At 37.0% G+C, this 19,125-nt stretch overlaps 1 long non-coding RNA gene across 1 annotated transcript in view; it reads left to right on the top strand.

The window, feature by feature from the left end:
- Nucleotides 1-15,546, top strand: part of LOC126867496 (uncharacterized) — a 49,136-nt gene extending 33,590 nt beyond the window's left edge. The window contains exon 3 of the long non-coding RNA XR_007690319.1: nucleotides 12,030-15,546. This is a non-coding gene — a long non-coding RNA (uncharacterized LOC126867496). The remainder of the gene's footprint in view (nucleotides 1-12,029) is intronic.
- The last annotated feature ends 3,579 nt before the right edge of the window (nucleotides 15,547-19,125 follow it).

The raw sequence follows: 19,125 nt of genomic DNA, 5'->3' as shown, positions 1-19,125 counted from the left end.
AAAGAAAATTTAAATTTTCCAAGAAAAACATGAAAACGCAATCAAGAACGGTGGAAGTAACAAGCGCATACACACACACACACATGTACCGGTGGCAGATGGACAAACTAATTTCTCCCGGCAGTAATTTTGCCTGACTCACGGTCCACCGGTAATAAGGATAATAACGACGCTGTCCGTAACACACCTAACGCGCTGTAACATTATAATAAAACGCATATACGCAACACGCGTAACGTGCGCCTCTTTCCTCGGAACATTTCGTAACTGGAGCAAACGTTCGAGCTCTCTCCTTTTGCCTCCTTTGAAAAAGAATCGATCGCGGCTTAGAGATAGTGGAAGCATTGAAAATAGCGTAGACGAACGAAACGGGGATCACCATTTTGCGTCCCTCTTGAAACCAGCTATCGGCCAGCAGCAGACTGCATTGCATCGCGTGTCCGCCCGAGCACACAAGAGATCCTGCGAGGGCGAACCGAGCGGTCTCGGTTACTGCGTGGTCGAAGGACACGACCGTTATATATTAGGTTAGGTATACTAACCAGTGCAGATAGGATAAAACGAGTCAACGGCCCGTGCCATTCTTTCGTCGCGAGGTCATTCAAGGATTTCTCGTCCTTTCGAAAAGCTGTATCTATCCTTGGCGGAGTTTTCTGCGCTCGAAGATTGGCAGGGTATGTTGCACGCCAAATATTTAGAAGGAAAATCGTGCAGGATGACAAGAGGGCGAGGACGAATTTATAGAAATTAGAGTAGTTGGGTTAAGGGGGCGAGCAACAGTTTATTACAACGTTGTATTTTGGTACTTAATTTTTTTAACGGATCGACAGCCATACGAATTTTATGTTTTACCTTGGGCACCAAACTTTCGGATATTATACATTGCGTATTTTTATTAATTTGCGATCTTATCTATCGTATTTTAATAGCAACGTTGATTACTAGCGACTATCGTGGCAGTCAGTGTGCCAAATTTTATAAAATTATAGAATCTAGATGGAAAGAAAAGTATTAAGCGAATCCTTGCGATTCTTGTTTATAGCCACAGTGTTAAAGAGCTGGTTGTTAATGCAAACTGATTGGAAAGAAATTGTAAATAAAACGTTGCGTTGCAATATTAAGCCATAATGGATTTAATGGTAGAACTGAACAAAGAATGGACGAAATGACTGACTAATAATCATGATGACTGCCGTTTGAAATTTTGTATTGCAAAGTACACGAACAAATACTTGTATTGTAAAATATGTGGCTTGCATTTTTCTTCTTACGATAAATATTTTTATATGTAAATTTCATTTTGATTTTATTAGTACAATCTGTACATACGTTTTTATATACATCGTCCCATTTTAATTATATTCGTCTATATATAGTATATAATATGTAGGTACTCGTACGTTAAAAGTTGGCAGTTGTAATGTTAGCGGTTGGATTTGAGGGTTTAATGGGATTGTAATGGTAGTACGGTTTGTCGCTGTTTATGCGAATATGTAAATAAGGAGTGATACGTATGATACATAATAAGGATAAGTGGTACGTTCAGACAGTGCTTTTCGCGTATAAAACGAAGGAGTGTACATAGGTAGAAACAGATGTTAAACGTTCTTCAGATTAAATTAGGCTAATTATACACTGCAAGAGGAATAAATATAACTCGAAGGAACTAAAGTATCGAACTACATATTGAAGATAACATACGAATTTATTTCGTTATTAGCATATAAATGCAATAAATCGTGATATAATTTATGTTATATCATTTACAACGAATAATATAAAAATAACGATGTTCCAGATCGACGCAAGTGATACAAGTGAATTTGCACGATAATATATCCTAAGCAGCTAAAAAATCAATCTTATACGTATTGTTCTCAATTCTCTTTCAAATTAGAAATTTATAAGATTTCAAAGTTATCGTTTCTGATTCTAAATTTCAGTCTTGAAAAAGATACTACAATTAGCTTCAATTTTCGATACATCGAAATAGTATTCTTTCTTAAAATTATCCAATGAAACGTAGAAATCGCAAATCAGAATCGATAAGATGTCAAAATTCTTTTCTTTGATCTAAACCAATTGAAATGAAAATATTCGAATAATTTAATCTAAAATTTTAAATAGCCTATTATCTTCTAAAGTCATTAAAAAAATGTATTACGACTATCCCCAAATGCGAAACTATATTAAATAGTTGTACAAGTATTGCAAATTCAGTCTTCTTCGAAGCTACGTCGTGCATCCTCGACGTTCCAAGATATTAAAAATCAAGTGGATGTCCTGGAAGATTGTCCTGAAGTTATACACGTATCCGATTTTAATGGAACCGTATAGGCCTCGTCGATCAACGAAACGCATTCACGCATACCATTTTCAGCGAGAGAAGACGAAGCAGAATTGCCGCCATTGCATCTCTCACGCAACATTAGCTATTCAAACGCAGACCCGGAGAGTTTCGAGCAGACTCGGCTGAATTTTTCGTTTTTAAACACAGCCTCTTCTATCCGTGGCCCCGAGCGATCGCTCTCGACGTCCAGACTGTCTCAAAATCGTTTACGATCATCGCTTTCACCTGCGGCAGGCCATTCTTTCGCCAGTTTCGCCCTCCAAACTGATCCTCTTTGGCTACCAAGCTGACGATCGTTTCCACTGAACTAGGAAAAGTTTCTTGAAACGAAGTCCCTCGGAAGACAGGCACGGAACACATCTTCCAGGGATTTGGAGAGTTCATGAAATACCGCGGACATCTGTGATGGCTGCATTATTGGAATATTGGTAGAAAAATCTCCTAATAACAATTAGTATACGTATAATCGGATATGTAACAAAAGATGTACCTGTAATGTGGAAAAATTCCCAGCTTCTCAGAAGATGAAATAGCTGCGGGGAAGAAATCTAGATTTTATGTCCGCTGTATGATTGAAAACCTAATTCCAATAATTTGTGACAGAGACGAAGATTTTTATAAGCTGTTGATATTTCTACGACACGTGGTAGTAGGATTTTCTTACTGATGTTTCAGTTTGCGTTAATAATTGTTAATCGGGATAATTATAGGAAAAGAAAACTGTATTTGGTGTGTTTATGAGACGAAAGTATATTTAAAAATGGACTGTCGATTATTGAAAAACGACATTAAAAGAATACAGAGGGTACAAATTTATCAACTTCTGTAAAGCAGTAATTGGGAAGCTAAGATATCATTAATTAAGTCCTTAAAGAATTTTTTCATACAAACGTACCGCAAACAACACGAGACTCGTGCAAAATGATTCGAAAACTATACGAATTATTTTGTCGCGTGTCTCATTGCGGTGTTATTAATTATTCGCAAATATCCCGCGATCTTTTTCGACGGACACAATGGAGGGATTATACGACTGAATGGCGACACCACATTCCCGTTGGTAAATCAAGGGATGAGGGAAGACGGATCTGCTCGTGTGAAAACGTTAAACCCGCTGGGGCGCGCGATCTCGCTATCTGATTTCATGTTTCGATTTAAGGTTGTTTTAATTTCGATCGTGAAAACGTCGAATACTCTTATTAAGGAACATGCTAACGCGCAGCGGGAATTTAAAGAAAAGGGAGAAAGTACGGTGTTTCGAAGAGAAACAGCGCACGGGAACGCGTGTTATCGGTAGCCGCGGTGTAGCTGGAAACGAGCTGATGGCTCTTGGAGCAGCGCAGGATAGTAAATCGTATTATTGGATTAACCATAATTAACACAGACCGTGTGTGTACGCCTGGAATCACGCGTCTTCGCGTGTCGTCGCAAAAAGAAAGTGACGCTGCCGCATGTTACGTAATTGATGATACCTCGACTATTATTAATAACCCAGAAGAAGTTTTAACGCGCGTGTTCTGAATCTTATCTCCGGCATTTATTGCTACTTTTCGCTCCGGTTTCTCTTCTATCCAGAAAAATTGCTCAAACACCTAGAAGAATAGTTTAAAACCACCGTAATCCTGCACGATCACCTTTTCTCGTGAAAACACCGATCAAACCAAGACTCGTGCAAAATGATTTAGAACGACGAACGAAAAAAAAAAAGTTGAATTTTTAACGTCAATAGCACTCCTCGATTATAATTCGCTTTAATAATATTTCCATCGCTTTAACTTTTAAACTTCCTCTTGTCCGCCACTGTATATACCAATCTCACGCAGCTATAGCAGCAATCCTTCCCACAACCACGGACATACGACCGCCAAAGTATCTAGAAACCACGAGCCAAACCCAATTACCCATCGATTTACCTTGCGACTCTGTAAAATTTAAAACACGAAAAAAGTTGCCATTCTGCGTTCACAAAACGGAGGTGTCCTGTGTCGCGAGCAAGCACAGCGACTTTGTCTGGTGGACAAAAGAGCCGAAGGAGCGAAGCGAAACATCGGACGTAAAAAGGAGAAACAGGAGAGAGTAGGAAAGTACAAAAGAGGAAGAAAGAGGCAGGAAGAGAGAGAAAAAGTTGGTTGGTCGTGGGGTGGAAGGCAGAGGAACGGCGTGCATGGCCGTGCGACTCATGCACGCTCGATTAAACGTGCATTCACGATCGATCAAAGGTCGATCGAAGTCGACCACGAACTGAAAACAGTAGTCACGAGAGGAGCGCGGAGGCCTCGGGAACTATTTGCTCGCCTCTGTAAATACCTGGCTGTGGAACGACGTCGGCCAGGAGGAGGGCCGAACGACCGCGGCTCGCTCGGTGGCTGTACACGTGTGCTCCGCGTTGCAAACGTCGGAGATGTGCATGCACGTACGTACATACCGGGTACCGACGGGCGTAATACGCGGGCTCTGGCCTCGATTTTTCCTCCAGCACCGGTGGAATGCGGCCCCGGCTCTCGCATCGCGCCAATTTTCAAAGATTATCGCACCCGCGGACCGTGCGAACCGAGCTCGACCAAACTCGACATCGCGTCCTACGCTCCCTTCCGGAAGTCCATCGGCTACCATCTTTTACCTAACGATCATCGACTAGACGATCAAGCATCGTGCTTTCCATCCTTCCCTCTTTGACGTTAGTCGGTTTACAAGCAAGGAATGCCGAACGTAGCCTACTGTTTTCGAGTTATCGTGCATAGATTTGCTCGTGTGTCGATGCGAGATAGATGCACGTTGCATCTGGCGGGAAAATTAAGAGGAGATTCTCAGGCGTTGGTTATACAGGTTCTGGGTTGCTGGGTAATTTTCTGATGCTTCCTTTCTTTTTTTTTTTTTTTTTTTTGTTGCGAAGGTGGATTCAGTTTAGGAATTTAAGGATTTTGTTTTATTTAGTAAATAACCTCTGTAAACCTGCTAACAGTTTGTCCGCTGTACTAACCAATTTGTTTGGTTTATACGATTTTCGAAATACGATGTGTAACAAATTCAAAGTAGAGTACTTGTTGTAACATGTGCAGATGTAATAAGCTACCAAGGTTCTATTGTATTTATGAAGGTATATATAAATTTGTATAAATATCCACTGTATAGCTATGTCATAGTCATTGCGTTTTTTCCCAACTACGCGATGTTCGTTTTGAATCACTCTAATGATTCTGTCGATCTCGATGTCCTTATATAATGCCGAACACTTTTACTCTGCAGAGAATTTGTTAAACGTATTACTTGGTTTTAAGATTCGTTAGGACTTTTGTGGATTTTTGTTTAAAGCGTGAATCATTAATGGATTTCTATTTAAAATTCGCAAGCGGAAATATAATTTACAAGTAGAAAAAGAGGAAGCAATATGTAAGTACACTTGTACGTGTATGTTTAATTTGATATGTTGAATTTGAGAAACTTGTGGATAAATTTAGACTTTAATAACAGTCCTTTGTACGCTTCCAGGCATCAAAACGCATTACTACACATGCATATAATGGTGTAGAAATTGGTAAAAAAAAATTCTCTGGTTAAACAACCAATTTAGTATTATACAATCGTTGTAGTCTTTTTGGTAAGTCATCCATTTTACGTGCCTGTGCCTTCGTAATGCTCGTATAATAAAAACATACGTTTATCGATGTTTCAAGATCTTAATGCCAGTATAAGGCAAGAAATATTGATTATTTATGTTATAACCGGTGTTGAAAAATTAGGCATGAAAATTCCTGGAAAACGATCGTAAGAAGTGCGTTGGAATTTAATGAGATTATACGCGTTATTTAGATACTATCAGTAATAAAAAACACGTTTCATAAGAGGAAGTTTAATCCAAATACGCATGTATTACCAGCACGCAATTTGTGAACGTTACTTGGTATCATTACAGTATGTTTGCATAACGTAGATTTACTACTGCGTGTCGGAAAAGTCTGCATCAAACAATAATTCCACACACTTCCAGTTTATTCTTTTTTCTTCTCTCTTTTTTTTTTTAAAGATTCGCCTAGGAATAGTTTCCATCGACTCTAAATACAGACGTGACTCATTGAACGTCAAATTGTAGAGAAGACTCGAGGAAAAGTTGCACTTAATTTGTCTGTTTCAATCGAATTTATCGTTCATTATTATAAATTGAATTTTCGGATATTCCTCTTTTAGAAAGAGAATTTATAAATTAATCGTCTAAAAATACGATACATTTTATGTTAACCGTAATATGTACTAATATTATTCTCTATATTAAAAGAAAAATATTTTCTCACTTCGAAAAAAGTTGAACGACGAATCATGAAACTTTGAGTTACACGTTTACCTAATCAATTTATAAAGTGTCTTCCTTTCAATGGATTTAAAAAAGATACTTCTTACACATTCTTGACATTTTAAGAGATTTGCGCTGTTGAATGAAAAGAAGCAACGGTTTGCAGTACACAAATGCTAAAAGCAGCATGAAATAAAAATGTACCAGGTACGTACGTATCGTAAACAGGACAAATAACGATAAAAGAATGGTCTATATATTGATAAGAAAAGTTTCATTTTCTACTTAACACGCACGTACGTGCACCTACAAATTGTATTTTTACATAATAATCAGAGAAACGATAGATAGATGATAAACCAGTCTACTAGAATGTTTAAATATTATTTAGTAGTAACCTTCCCATCGGAAGTCTTCTATTAATATCAATATTTTTCTAATGATTATCAATAATTTCATGTACCATAAAATGTACGATAGAGCGTACTTATGCTTCCAAAAATCAATAACAAACCTAATTGTTACTAGTTAATGTAGTAATTTTTAAATTTTCGATCTACCAAATCGATTGACGATCATCACCTTTCTGCTAAATTCTTGAATTTCGAATATTTTTCAGTTTCAAACTTTCTTTCTTTTTAAGCATCTGAATCTTCCAATTATCTTACAATACTGTTGTAACTTAATACTTCTGTTACAATTGACACAACTTGATCTTTACGATACTTCTAATTCTACCATTCACCATATTTCCATTTATCCGTGTATCTTTCTCACGTTTCACACACAAAATAAATTCGACGCTATCCAAACATTTCGTTCGCCTATCACATACAGCCAATTCCCAAAATTCACCTCCGACCTCCGCGATGTTCACGATCGACCTGGTGCCCCGACGAAAGTCCATTAACCAAGAAAACGGCTGAGCCGTAACAACGCGAAAATCCTTCACGCGACGCGAAGACAGACACGCACGAGCCATCGATCGTCCACGGAACCGTCGACTCGACGAAACGACGTTATTCTTCTACGCTAATATCCGTCGTGCCTAATTTCATTCCTCCGAATATAAGCCGGATAATAGAAAAAAAAAAGAAAGGAAAGAATCAAAATCCAAAAGAGAGGAAGAATCACGGAGAGAAAAAGAAATAGAAATCTAAAAGACGAGAAAAAAGGGAGGAAAAAAAATCTGTCCGAATCACGATATCGTCGATAATACGCGCGGAATCCCGCGAGAACGTTTAACGCGCACGAAAATGACCCTAGGGATTCAGCGGGAAGAGAATCGCGGGCCACGGTTGAAAGAGGGTGAGAAGTATGGGCGATAGAGGGGGTGGTAGAGGGTGGCAGCCTCGGAACAGGAAACTAGAAGAATCGATAAAAACAAGGAAAGAAAAAAAAAAAGAGTCGGTGCTAGGTGGTTCGTCGGCGGCAGCGATAAAAAATTTATTCGACGATCCGTCGGTGCCGGTGGCGTCGCGATCATGGAAAAAACGGGGGATGAAAAAAGAAGAAGAAGATAGATAGGCGGTGATACGAGTTGTAGAGCGTGGATGAGGCGAGGGGAGGAGGACAGCAGGTGGAGAACCAACGGAGAAACCGGAGAAATAATAATGTTATGCTATATATGTATATCGGTAGGAGAAATACTCGTGTCCTTGTTCGACTCGATGCATTCCAGCGGAAAAAAAGGACGCAGGATACACGCGTGTATAACATCGCGTTGCGCAACCGCGTTACGGAATGCACGCGTGATTACTAATTGCAACGATCCTCGACGAATCGGTCGATCTTATCGCCACCGGAAATGACCGTGTACCGTAGTGTTTCCACCTATCTGGATTGATACGTGGAAACGGAAGAGACGGAAGATTCGATCGTTGGTATGTACATATGTTAGTGCTTGCTGGTATCTGCATGCGTTCGTAGGTTTGTACGTTTATATTAGGAGGTATTTTGAAGTTTTATTATAATGGGAATATGATATAATGGGGAATTAATAATGAGTAGAAGGACAGAGAGAGATTTTTGTAAAGCTAAGAAATTATGAATTAGATTATTTATTAAGTAACTTATTCTTCCAATATAATAGAATAGAATATTAATTATTCCATTGACAATCATGGATGGAGAAACTGTCGAAGATCCTTTTATTCGCAACTTTCGAGAATAATACACATACATACGATGAACATAGGATGGTGAAATCGAGATATTGCAATAAAAATATAAAATTACGAGGAGAAAGAGATCGAAATATATTACCGAACATTCTACGAGTACCAATAATGTCAAAAATAATCATGTACCTATGCACACACATCTACGCAATAATGTACTTCATAATCTTACAATCTTCCAGAGTTCTTTTTTTTCTTTTTTCTTCTTTTAGAGATTTCTCCACTCTGTTTGCCGATCTCAGAGACGCAGAGGGATAGAAACGGGGTAGAAAATTGAATCGTGAACACAGGGGTTAATACTCTGTCCTGGGCCTGGTTCTTGTCGAATTTATTTAATTGATGAAACGCTGAATGGAAACTGTGTTTGGTCAAATGATTTGCTTCTATTTCCCCTCGTAATGGGAACTTCGATTCTTCGCCGTGTAAATTGAGTCCCCGACTCCCGACGGAACGTAACCCGTTTCTAAATGAATGAAGCGGCTCTCCGGCTGGATTTTTGATCGGACTGGGCGTCTGGGCGAATAGACCGTTTGCTGGTTTTGTATTTGAACTGTTTTTAAATCGTCTACCTCCCACGTGTGTGTATGTTAGTTTTATATGAAACGATGATGGAATGCTCTGTGTTTTTCTGCGGTAACGAAGTTGCGTTAAAAACTTTTTTATTCGTTTATCTACGTTTTATGCGTCGATTACTCTTTTATATGAAACATTTCTATCTTTATTTGTGATTGAAATGGTTATTAAAATTTTAACTCGAGGCATTGAAAATGTTGCGGGAAAAATAGGAAATCGTAGAGACAGGAAGTGTTATAGAAATTGATACTGTAAATATCGCACGTGCAAGATGTTAGGGTGTACGATGTCTAATTCATGTCATAATTTCTTTTTCTTATTTATCATTTCGCAAATGACTTTAATATTTATAGTAGATATATTCTATCTATCTACAGATATAATTAAGGGGAGAATGAAATTAAATAAAGTTCAGCAACGAATGCTGTATAATTAGAACTTTGTTTATTCGTTAGAGAAGGAAATTGTTATAATTACGTAAAAGTTACTTAATGATACGTAGCGTAGACAACGTCATATTCTATCAACAGTGAACGCATTAAAGTGTTTAACTCGTAAAATTACGCTAAACGACACTGAGCTGCAGAGTCACAAACGCTACGTTGAATCAATTCGTGGAATGTACAATGTACATACGTATACCAGTACTAGTGCGTACATATGTTTAATACGTACGCTAATAGTACGTTTGCACAGTTAGCGTTTGTATATTCATACAGCCTAATGTATGTATGTACTCCAAGTATTCGCGTTTATTTGACATATTTGCATTCGAGATTCGGTAACGCGGGAAGAAAAGCGAGCACACAGGATAAAACGGAGAGAATCATAGAACCATGGGAAGCATTGTTCGATGAAGCAATTTACGTCTTAATTCAACAAACTCGCATGTGAAAACAAACGGAAATCAATGCCTTCTGATGAATCGTACGTAACTTCGTGGGTTTTCCTACGATTCGCACGTTTACCATATCTTCTCTTAATCGATCAAATATAGTACATATCGCGATTTCTGTAAAGAAATGGCTCGACTCTGAACGGCATGAAGCGTATGTTTAAAACTATGTCGAGAGTTTATACAAGGGGAAAATAGGAGGTTCTGGATGTTCGCTTAATTTGTAATTAGGTTTCAATGATGACGATTAGTACGTGTATCGCGATGAATTTTGATCATCTTCTTTCCGTAAATATTTTCTCAGAAGAAATTTTTATTCGTTTCGTGTCTCACATTTTATAAATACGATTATCGCTACGATAAATTAATTCGTTAATTAATATATCGTAATACGTATTACGTTGTTGACTGTATTATTGTATATATTTGATAATATATATATGATAATTATAGGATATACGAAAAATAAATAAATTACCGTATTGCCAGTTACGTCCCGAAAGGAATTCATTTTCCGATCTGTCATTAATCATATTTTATATCGTTTGTTTATAAGCAACAAGGAACTTGACAAACTTTTTTCAGTTCGAATAAAAGAACATCAAAACGTCGTAAAGAATAATACTATTTAAATAGAAATTCATATATCAAATTCAAAGGATTTAAAAATAGATCTACGGTAAATTAACGAAAACTCAGGTAATAATAATAATAAATCGTTAAGTATCTATTAAAAGTTTACCACTTTTTGTATAATATTCAAAGAAATATTATCTTTTTAATTATTTTGTGTTTATTATTTTTACATTTCACTTAATACTTGATATTTACTTTTTCACTTAATTAATATATTTTTGATTATCTCATTCCCTAATAAACAAAATATGTAATAGAATCAAAAATTCTATTTATTCTACAAGAAGAACCGAGTGTTTAAATAATTTAAATAACTGCTGTATATTTAACGTTGATAATGTCACTTTCTATTTAATCTTCTCCTTTCGACACCCATCTTTCCGCTCTTTTACATTTTCCATTGCGTTTTGCCCTTCGTTCATACCTTACACTTACTTTTCTACATCCGCTCTATTTCCACACGCACACACCGTTCCTCTGCCAATCGCGTAACGCACCCCTTCGTTCGGCTGAAACATTTTTAAATTGCCAACTTACATATGCGTCATAAAGTCGTACAAAAATAATTTAAAAATCCATTTGATAGTCTTACTTTTTTTATTTGAAAAATCTTTTTATTTGAAAAGCATTGCCAATGCATAATAAAGAAAATAATTCGTTTATAGACAGCGCCCTTTGCTGTGCTATTATACTGCGATGCTATTTACAACCAACGATATTTCCTCCATCAGGTAAACCCAGATATGTTTATCACGTTTCCAAAGAATAAATGAAAGGTAATTTATATTTTTGCACAATTTGTTTACATCGTCCAATATTCTCCTGATCGGATGACCATCTTTTGTAAACGAGCTAATACGTAACCTAAGCGTTTCATTAATATACTCAATTAAATTAGAAATATGGGGAAAAATGGGGAAAAATTCTTTCAAATATACAAATATCGGCTGTTACACGTTGACTGTCGCGTGAATTTTATACATTTTGCCGTAGCGAGGGCCGCGATAGATTCAAATATTCTACATAATATTTATATATATTTAATTTTTGCATAATCATTCGCATTGTCGAACATCGTTTAATCCATCCAAATTTATCTCGTTCTAGGTGTTCTAAAAAAAATTTAGTAAAACGTGGGGCACCGATGACAGCTAATGACAGTGGCAGCCAACGCGTCAAAGACCATGTAAGAGAAACGTTAGAAAATCAAAGAACTAGAAAAATCGTTGCGTTGTACGTTTAGCTGCGATCTCTTCGATAATTTCGCTCGCTCCAAAATATCATTGCCCCTAACAAAGGGGTCATTACGCGTCGCGATGCTTATCCCTCAAAAAGCAAGAAGCCACGTTCCCATCGGCATTTAATTGACCCGAATCCGGCGCTCGTGGCGCAGGAACGTTCACCGTTTTCAACGACTTACTCGCGGACAGACCGAGCCAAGGTTTCTCCGCGCGTTTTAACGAGTCCGCGAGTAATTTTCTGTAATAACCACGTGCACGCTGCCGCGAGTTATGCGATGCGCGCATAAACAACAGCGAGGAGCGTCTTCAGAGGCGAACGCAGCGACTTTTCACTGGAGCATTGCATAATTTTTCCGCGGTTGCGCAATCATCGGGGGCTGTTGCGCAATCCTGTCACGCGGAGACGCACGATGGATCCAAGGAATCGCGATTTTCGGAACGATCTTATGAATATCCGTGGGTACGTGGTATAGGTCGACCGAATCGTAAATCGCCAAGATGCAAATGAGCTATAGAAATGTTGGATTAACGTGTATTAATAAACTTCGAATATTATGTATATATTTACACAGTATGTCGGTTTTAAATGTACACACGTGATTATCATCGGATATACGAAAAAATATTCGAGATGAAAGTTGTTTGACTTCACGAGGAAAGCTTCATCAGATATTTCGACCTCTTTTACACTCTCATTTAAATAGATTTCAATAACGATACAACTTTTTCAAATGGAGCTACATGTCTTTTATGTATCGTTGGATGAATTTCTGAATTTTTCACAGAAAAGTATGTATCGAGATACTTTCGTCGAAAAAATGATTAGTTTGAAAGATATGTTAGTTTTAATCTCGCGGGACTTATCGTATGAAAAGCGAAGAAAGATAACGCAGTGCCCTTGTATTTACGTTTTGTTGAAAAGAACGATGCCGACAAAATGGTATTAAGCGTCGTCTTTGCCATTTTCAGTTGATAACTCTAAAGGATACCAAAGAATTTTTTAATATTCGTAATAGTAAATTTTATAGCGGAGATACAATGCGATAAAATAGGTACACACGAAGAAGAATATCTGCTAAATGTAACAGTTTCTCTTTTCTTCATTCTTTGAATAGCAATTTTATCAAGATAAATAAAGTATTTCGTAATAAAATTTTCCTCATAGTTTTCTCTTATTTAAGAAATGTTACATCTTCTTCGTTGGCAATGACGCAATAGATGACATCCAGATTATTAAAATATTTATTTTGACTGTGCTACTTCCGAGGTACTTCCAGTGTACAGTAAGAAACACGAAGTAGTTCATATTTCGAATATTTAACATCGTGAATATTAAAAAGGACGTGCATAGCTCAACACGAAAGTTCGCCTGTGCACAAAGTTAAGGATAGCTAAAAGAAATATGATATTTCCCTCAGAATCCATCTCATTAACAAAGTTTGTTCACCTCGTGAGTATTTAAATCTTGGAAATTTCTTCTTCATATTATACGAACATATATTAAGATTAAAAGATTCGATATAAATTACGTATTTAACTAAGAAGATGACATTGTACTACTATTTTTGAAATTCCACTGGAAAACTAGCAGTAAAATTATCTGCACTACTACGTATGTAACGAAAGAAAAACAAAAGAACAGCACGGTAAACTTTGTTACACAATCAAATTTTTTCAAACACGAGATACAACAAACCCATTTGCGTGACCTGCTCCGCGGAAAATTAATATCTTGTCATCTCCGACAAAACCACGCTACTGTAACATACGTACTATTGTTGGCAAATAATATTGTTACCAAATTTTACATTCACTGTATTTTTGTACAAACTATTCACGAGATGTACCTATTAAATCGAACACTTTAATTACGTCATTAATTTTTCATTTTAACTGTCCTGTTTGAAATCGAAGACAGGTTCCAGCTCATTATACCATTACGTATTAATTATAACTCGTGTATTACATAATTAAACGCATTCGATGGATTCGTTAGTGAACTTGAAAGCGACAAAACTTATATTATAAATTTAAGCTGAAACGAATAATGCTTGGCTTAGGATAAAAAAATTTCAACTGAAAGAACGATTTTGTAACCAAAGCCCATTTTACTCAGTGATAATAACTTACACACGAATACGACTCTCAAAATCATGTTGTAACCAAAAAAACAACTTATAATTCAACAAGATTATGAGAGCTCTACACGAACCGAATTTTCCCTATCGTAAATTGCCTATCGAACGACAAATTAAATAAATCACGCATTTAATGTTAGAAATTAAGTTACGATTCACCTTCGATATACATATAAATGTATTCGATAGATCTTTGAAATTGAATAAGAATCAAATTATTAATTCAGAAATCACCTCAACCAACGTATTCCCAAATGAAATTAGTCAAAAGAGCTCAGAACCATAGGAATTTTTTCCAATTGTGTATCGGTATTATCGATTTCAGTAACTATCTCACTCATCGACATCTAAAAAAAAAAAAAAAAAAATAATTCCAATCGGAAAATCATCTCAAGCTCTAAAAACCACGAACTCTCCGATCTTAGCCGTTAAGATCTCGAAAGTTTAACACCAAAGGTATTTCGTAATCGCAACACAGCTGCTACCAAACGACAAATTAAACCTGACCCTATCTCGAGTACATCCCTAAAGCGATTCACGGTTTCCAGGCGCCTCTAATCCTGATATATCGAGGCCGCGAAGAAGCGAGCATAAACGAGCGAGTTGCGCGTCAGGTCCGCTCGTTTCGATCGTACCTACAATTATTTTTTTCCCGTTCCGCGCTGCGTGCCGGCAGATAATAATTACTTCGGACGCGAGGCTCCGTGATTCTTCGAGAAGTCGTCGCTTCGAACACACAACACGTGAACCAGACTTCGTTCGATGCACGTACCTATACGTATACACTTATATACGTACGCCATTGTGAACAGTGCGCACGTGTGTGAACGCTCATTCCGCTAATCTTGCGTAGGCACGCATGTTGCTCGTGGTTGTCGGAAATGCGACATCGTCGACGTCGCTCGTCACGGAACAAGAAGGCCTTACGTGGCTGCGCCTGCATATACATCGCCAGAGTGTGTATAACAGTCGTTGCATCAACACGGCCATACTATTATACAGTATGTAGTAAGTACAGGGTGCCTCGGTCGAAATGACGCGAATTATTTTCTGGAGACTCTTTAGGATGTTTGTTCAGGAGTTTCGTTCTTTTTTTCGTATTTTTTTTTTTTTTTTTTTTTTTTTTAGTGATGTAGATTACGAGTTTTTACGAGTTTTTATACTCTCGCGAATTTAAGGAATGGAACGTAGACAGAAATCTTGTTTCGCTTATTAAATATTATAATAAATATTTTACTTCTTGAATATTTTCTACATTTTTGCCTATTACGTGTATGCATTGTGTGTATTTCAGCACCTTCAAATTTCCCATTACTACTCAAATATGTGAAACACGCGAAAGTCAACGTTATAAATTATTCGAAAGCGTTGAAATTAAAATGGAATAATCGTTTCAAACGAATTTCGAGTAATTACTTTATTTTAAGAATATATATTTCTGTATTCTACAAAAGTATAATCTACTTTCAAAATAAATATAAGAAATTACATTTGCAACGCGTGATCTTATTCGTATCTCAAATTTCTTCTAGTCCGATACAATCCAGCGCTATAAACAAAGCATTTCCAAACTTCAAATTCTTATACCCAACCCCAGGGAATTTCGTTATCCATTAAAATCTCCGCAATTTTCTTTCCTTAAGCAAATCGGAAAAATGACGATATTCGAGGCGAGGAGGAATCAAATGCCACGATAAATAGTTTAAACGAGAAAGATACGTCCGCGGAACGATACACGATAGTCGACGAATCGATCGGCTCTGATTATCCACTCGAGAGTATTCATCTCTATTATTACGCGAAAAGACGGATTTACCTTGTTCTCAGTCATCGATTGGCTTGAATATACAATTTGATTGCAGACATCGCTTTCGCGGTTACGTCGAATCGCAGATCATCTCGTTGGAACGAAGAAACATAGAGTGAAATCTTGGATTCGATACGATTGTTCCGCTTGAGGAAAAACACGCAGAAAATTTGTACACAATGCATAATTTTGGTTGAATATTTTATTCGTCAATGCGCTTCCATTTTCTCTTTCAACAAAAAAAACCTGATTCTAATAAAAAATAAAAGCTTTATTCGAGTAAAATAAATGCGCTTAGGATCGAAGGTATTAAGAAAAAAAATATTTAAACGCTTTCTATAATTATTTTTCGTACAACACGCGATAAGATAGGATTATTCGAGTCACTTAAGCTTCAATATCATAAAATACAGTCTTGGACTTTGCTCGGTACGATCAAACTTGTTTTAGTATAATAACGGAAGAACGAGAAAATATCGTACATCTTAAGGCCAGTAAGAGAAGATTTCAGAAACGAGAAAATAATTTGGATAACTCTATGGTAGAATTATTTTGATCAACGAGAAACTATCAGGTATAAAAGTGTCAGTGAAATGAACAACAAACTTACTTTCACAAATAAGGTAATATACACACGTTATTGAATTATAATAATCGCAGCTGAGGGTATTAACAAAAACGAATTGAAGAAACTTCTTTCCTTTTGATGAGCAGAAGTTATATCCTCGTAGGAAACTATAGCCATCGAGCTGTCAATGTAAGTGTCAGATATATTTGTCTGTTCATCGCACCACTGATAGCCTGCAGGTAAATAATCTACTTTCAAGTATAGATCAGAGATGATTGAAAACTTGTTGATAATAGAATTTACGTTAAATCTGCATTAAGTTACAAGGCAAATTACTCAGCTTGAATAAATTATTCTTATTAATTAGACGACTATTCTATACTTACGTAAATTGAAATGCAAATGACTCTAGATAGAAAAAGAGAATGAATACACTGATGATCGAATATATATTCCTTTTCTGTAACGTCGCGTCAAACGTTTAATAAGGAGACGATAAAATTAACGAAAGGAACAAAATCACACCAACGAGTTAACATGTTACGCAAAATGTTTTCGCTTTCTCTTTGAAATTTTCGCTTGTCGTGTTAATTTATATTCAAAGACTGCGATGACTCTGGAAGATTGGTAATATAATTTATTGTCACATTACATAGCAACAGCGTCTGATATTGGCGGATATTAGATTTGTAACACGCTAGTTTGGAAAATACGTCGGCGGTGAACATAAATTCATTTATTCCCGCGAAGCATGGGTGTCTGAAAATGTTTTTTGGTGACGTTTGACAGTTTGTTTTATGGAGACAAGTAACAAAAAAATGTTTCGTAATTATGCAGCTGAAAAATGCTTTATCACGGAATCATGGTGGTAGCAGGAGCCGTAAGACAGAAAGTCGTTCAATTTTTTCGTCGTTTCTCATTTTTGTATGACATGATACACGTTCATGTTCGAAAGAAATATTCGATTCGCGTGGAAAGTTCGTAATTAATACATTATTTCTTATTCGAGGAAAATAAGTACTTCGCGAAATTTACTTCTCTGCGTAAATTTTACTTTCCACTGGGATATTTTGTGTTTTGATTAAGTCTCGTCGTCGATAAAGATTTCTGTAATCGAATTAAAATTTTCATAAAGATACATTTTTAAATAACCGTTCGTTCTTGACAGATGTCATACTGCTTGTCACAGTTGTCATATCGGTTAACTAACGATATTATCGCTAAGGTAGAAATAGATATGTAAAACGATGAAAGCATATGAGGATAATCATATACTTGGTGTTAATTACCGATTTATTTGCACGTTTAAAGGTTAATCGTTAAAAAAATGATTGCAAATAAATAGATGACTGAAAGATACGATTATCGAGCAAACGTAAAATAACTCGATGATACGAAGGACGTGTGCTGGATCGAAAACAGGATGACTTGAGAATTCCAGGAAGATAACAGATCTCTGTGCAATATGTGTGTATGCGTGTACGTGTGTTGTAATAATTCGTAACATTTTAAATCCATTGAAACAAAACATTAATAAAAAGTATCCAAGATTCTTGGTAAAAATAAAATCGACGAATCTATGAGCAAACAAAGAATATACGCAAAGACAATGCCTTTATTTTCGACATCGCTTGGATGATAATCGCTAAAAAAAATTACTTCAAACACAATACAACAGTTAGGCAACCTATTCGATCGAACGTCACAGGCTTCTACAGACAGCTATTATACAATGGCACAAATCAACCTATCATCAAAATTAACGATAGCATCGACAAGTTGCATACTTCTGCCTGGCATAATACATCTGAGTTTATCACCAGCGCGAAGATTCCATCCTCGGCAAAAACTCGACAGGATCCGGTGAAAAGCGAATGATTCGGCTGCCAAAAGAACACGAGCCTTTAAGCAGATCGGTTTGCCCCATGTTTTTCTTTATCTACGCCGCCAGATACCTCGTGTCACTTTTTTCCAAAGAAACACGAAGCCATCCTATTGTCAAAGCAACCCTCGCCACGTATCAATGCCGGAACTTCTCTTACACATCCTTCAGCCGCGTTCGTTTTAATTCGTCCTGTCGAATCGTTCAGATACGCGAATCGTCCCTAATTGTTTTCGACCAATACGCGCACATAAATGCACGTATATACACGTACGAGGTATATACGTTCGAAGAGAGAATATTTATCGGGAAGCAGCGGAGCAGCGGGTGGCGCGCAACCGTGCGTGTTTCCGATCAATTAACAATCTGTCGGCAAACCCGGGCTGGTTCGAGCCGCCGGTAATCCGGCAGAAAATCTGAGCCTGCGAACAATGAAGTCTCAGCTCGGACTATGAAAATAACGGGCGTGTTTCGTCGGGGCTTAATTCATCAACGATATTCCCGCTGCTTCGGTTCGAGTCCTACGGAGCGACGACGAAACGTGTACGTTGTACAGGATGTTTCAAC

This window comes from Bombus huntii, chromosome 7 (genome assembly GCF_024542735.1).
Source record: "Bombus huntii isolate Logan2020A chromosome 7, iyBomHunt1.1, whole genome shotgun sequence".
In the NCBI taxonomy this organism is placed as follows: Eukaryota; Metazoa; Arthropoda; class Insecta; order Hymenoptera; family Apidae; genus Bombus; species Bombus huntii.
The sequence above is the reverse complement of the archived record's forward strand: the minus strand, read 5'-3'. Positions and strand labels throughout refer to the sequence as shown.